The sequence below is a fragment of the Carlito syrichta genome, unplaced genomic scaffold (assembly GCF_000164805.1).
Source record: "Carlito syrichta isolate Samal-C Ts95f unplaced genomic scaffold, Tarsius_syrichta-2.0.1 Scaffold309773, whole genome shotgun sequence".
NCBI classification, from domain to species: Eukaryota; Metazoa; Chordata; class Mammalia; order Primates; family Tarsiidae; genus Carlito; species Carlito syrichta.
Genome location: NW_007253869.1, coordinates 869418 through 873456, shown reverse-complemented (window position 1 = coordinate 873456; position 4039 = coordinate 869418). Strand labels below are relative to the sequence as shown.

At 45.6% G+C, this 4039-nt stretch overlaps 1 protein-coding gene across 4 annotated transcripts in view; it reads right to left on the bottom strand.

The window, feature by feature from the left end:
• The window catches only part of CUNH14orf93 (chromosome unknown C14orf93 homolog), a 26132-nt gene that overhangs the window by 13816 nt on the left and 8277 nt on the right, over positions 1-4039 (bottom strand). For 2 of the 4 annotated variants that reach the window (XM_008067797.2, XM_008067801.2), the window contains one exon: positions 780-858. The exons of the other annotated variants lie outside the window; for them this stretch is intronic. The gene's annotated coding sequence lies outside the window, so the exon portion shown is untranslated. Of the gene's footprint in view, positions 1-779; positions 859-4039 lie in introns of those variants that run through there. 4 annotated transcript variants of the gene reach the window in all.

The window sequence follows — 4039 nt, the reverse complement described above, 5'->3', positions numbered from 1 at the left end:
AAAAAAAAAAAAAAAAAAAAGAAATAGTGAAAGCTAGATGAGAGAACAGAGCAAGGGTAACCCAGGACTGCAGAGTCCCCTTGCTCTCATAGTTGTACACATGGCTCTCCATCTCCTGCAAAGGAAAGTAGCTGTCCTGAATCCTCCTGCCAGTAGCCTAGAGAAATCACCCCTGGGGCCCTTATCTCCACTTCTCATGCTCCTCAGGGGAGGAGCCAAGTTCAACAGGAACGTCTGAACAGCTAGGCTGCCACTGTGCCCACAAGAATGTCAGTGATAAACCAAAGTGCCTCTCTTTTGAGTTACTGTAGTTAAGCAACTAAACTACTCTAGGAGCATAAAAGGGGGGGGGTGGGGACTGATTTGTACCAATGAGAACACTCCAAGGAACTTAATAAATATTGTCATTTTCTAAATGATACTTGATTATAGAAAAAAGAAGCCTTCTGCCTGAAGCTCCATAAGTGACAAAACCTTAAGTATGTTTACAAATTCCCCAAGAGGTACATTTCTCTCTTACCCTGTGAATTATATCATAACATCACAATTAAAAGGAGAGGAGGAGGTTAGGGGAATTTTCTATATATTGAGAGTTTTTTTTTTTTTTTTTTTGAATCAGCAATCTCATTTCAGAAACAGGCAATATCAATGCCTCTGAGGTACTAAAACATAAATCTGACAATGTATTTTAATTACATTTGGTTATTAAAGAATAGTCTTTAATTTGCTCATTCTACCCTTTATCTAGAAGAAATGGCTTTTCTGTGCCAGATAGTCACTTCTTGCAAGAACTTAACTCAAATCCATTTACGGCGTCCCTGTCATTAGAGTCACTGGAAGGCACAGCTAAACCTGAAACTAAAGGTTAAACCAAATTAAAACTAAAGGTTAAAGGAAAGCACTAAGTGATTCGATGTCAATTTATATGGATGATTCATTTATGTATTCTTTTCCTTCCTAAATAAGGGCCTACACTGCTCCTGCAGGGATTTTCTTATTATTTTTTTATTTTTTATTATTTTTTAGCTTACATCAAGCAAGGAGTTTAACCTTAAACATGAGTGCTGTGGAACAAAGTAAGTTACGTTTTGGTGTTAGTAGATGATAGTATACAAATGCTTGCCAATTGGGTTTAGTATTTGTGAAGTCAGAAATTAAGATGACTCGGCGTGGTGGTTCATGCCTGTAATCTCAGTACTTTGGGAGGCAGAGGTGAGAGGATTGCCTGAGTCCAGGGGTTCAAGACCAGACTGGGTAGCATGGCAAGACCTCGACTCTACAATAAATAAAAAAAAATAGTTGGGCATGGTGGCGCACAGCTATAGTTCCAGCTACTTGGAAGGCTGAAGCAGAAAGATTGCTTGAGCCCAGCAGGTTGAGGCTGTGGTAGCCGTGAGCATGTCACTGCACTCCAGCCTGGGTGACAGAGTAAGACTCTGATTCAAAAAAAAAGAAAAGAAAGCTAGGCTCGGTGGCTCAGCCTGTAATCCCGCACCTTGGGAGGCTGAGGTGAGTGGATTGCCTGAGCCCGCGGGTTCGAGACCTGCCTGGGCAACTTAGCGAGACCTCATCTCTACAATAAGGCAAAAAATCAGCCGGGCGTGGTAGTGCGCGCCTGTAATTCCAGCTACTCGGAAGGCTGAGGCGGAAGGATCGCCAGAGCCCAGCAGGTCGAGGCTGCGGTGGCCGGGAGCGGCCACTGCACTCCAGTCTGGGCGACAGAGTGAGACTCCAACTCAAAAAAAAAGAAAGAAATTAAGATGCATCAAGTTGGGACATTGGGTGCATTGTCTAACCCCTTTCTGGTACTAAGCTGACAACTCAGTTCTCTTGCCTTACATACCTACTCTTTCTTGCAAGACAGGCCTTTCCTCATACCAGTGTTGTGCCTGGCTCAAGCCCTTCCCTTACTCCTCAAATGGTCTTTCCTTGGTCATTTTCCCAAAACAGCACTGTACTGCAGGTCAAAAAAAATAAATAAATAAGGTTCTCATCTGGCTGCACCACTTATGAGCTGTGTGAACTTGAGCAAATTATTTCGCTTTTCTGAGTCCCAGTTTTCTCATCACTGCCTACTTAGAGTGTTTTTATGAAGATTATACATAATATATGTAAGGAATGGCACTTGATCAGTGCTCCACAAATAGCAGCTGGATGATATTATGATTAGTCCTGTAAATTTTTGTGTTCCCACCCTGGGTACTCATCCTGATTCCCTAATCTTTTTTTTTTTTTCTTTTGAGTTGGAGTCTCACTCTGTTGCTCAGACTGGAGTGCAGTGGCCGCTTCTGGCCACTGTAGCCTTGACTTGCTGGGCTCCGGTGATCCTTCTGCCTCAGCCTTCCAAGTAGCTGGAACTACAGGCGCACACTACCACACCTGGCTAATTTTTGGTTTTCTTCTTTTTTTTTTTTTGAGTCGGAGTCTCACTCAGTCGCCCAGACTGGAGTGCAGTGGCCACTCCCAGCCACCGCAGCCTCGACCTGCCGGGCTCCGGCGATCCTTCCGCCTCAGCCTTCCGAGTAGCTGGAACTACAGGTGCGTGCTACCACGCGCGGCTAATTTTTGATTTATTGTAGAGATGAGGTCTCACCAAGTTGCCCAGGCGGGTCTCTAACCCGCGGGCTCAGACAATCCACTCACCTCAGCCTCCCAAGGTGCGGGATTATAGACTGAGCCACCGAACCCAGCTCATTACTCAGTTTCTATTTCTCTTTTTTTTTTTTTTGAGTTGGAGTCTCGCTCTGTCGCCCAGGCTGGAGTACAGTGGCCGCTCCTGGCCACCGCAGCCTCCACCTGCTGGGCTCTGGCGATCCTTCCGCCTCATCCTTCCAAGTAGCTGGAACTATAGGTGCACGCTACCACTCCCGCTAGTTTTGATTTATTGTAGAGATAAGGTCTTGCCAAGTTGCCCAGGCGGGTCTCGAACCTGCGGGCTCAGGCAATCCACTCACCTCGGCTTCCCAAAGTGTTGGGATTACAGGCTGAGCCACCAAACCCGGCTCTAATCTTTTTTTTTTTTTTTGAGACTAGGTCTCACTATGTTGCCTAGACTGGTCTCCAATTTCTAGCCTCAAGCAATCCTGCCTCAGCGTCTTGAGTTGCTGGGTTTACAGGTGCAAACCACTACCCTAGTTCCTGATTCCCTAATCTTGAATAAAATACAATGGCTTGAAACAGAATTTGTGGAAATTTGTCCCTAAATTTAATATTAAATTTCTAAGAAATAATAAATCCAGGTCTACAAGGATGCATTTATAGGTACAAAACCTTCTATGATGCAAATTAGAAAAGTAATTGAAAAAATAGTATTTAATTTACTTAGTATCACGACCTGGTCTTAGACTAAGGATAATATTTAACTCTGCTAGTCATTTTAATTAATTAATTAATTTTTTTGAGTTAGAGTCTCACTCTGTCACCCAGACTGGAGTGCAGTAGCCGCTCCGGCCACCACAACCTCGACCTGCTGGGCTCCGGAGATCCTTCCTCCTCGGCCTTCCAAGTAGCTGAAACTACAGGTGCGCACTACCACGTCTGGCTAATTTTTGATTTATTGTAGAGATGAGGTCTCGCCAAGTTGCCCAGGTGGGTCTCGAACCCGCGGGCTCTGGCAATCCACTCACCTCAGCCTCCCAAAGCACTGGGATTACAGGCTGAGCCATCAGGCCCCGCCTACTTTTTTTTTTTGAGTTGGAGACTCATTCTGTCGCCCAGGTTGGAGTGCAGTCGCATACTCACAGCCACCCCAGTGTTGACCCGCTGGACTCTGGCGATCCTTCTACCTCAGTCTTCCAAGTAGCTGGAACCACAGGCACACGCTACCATGCCCGGCTAATTTTTTATTTATTGTAGAGACGAAGTCTCGGCAAGTTGTCCGGGCTGTTCTCGAACCTACGGGCTCAGGCAGTCCACCTGCCTTGGCCTCCGAAAGTGCTGGAATTACAGGCTGAGCCACCAAACCTGGCCAACTCTGCTAGTTTTTTTTTTTTGAGTTGGAGTCTCACTCTGTTGCTCAGACTGGAGTGCAGTGGCCGCT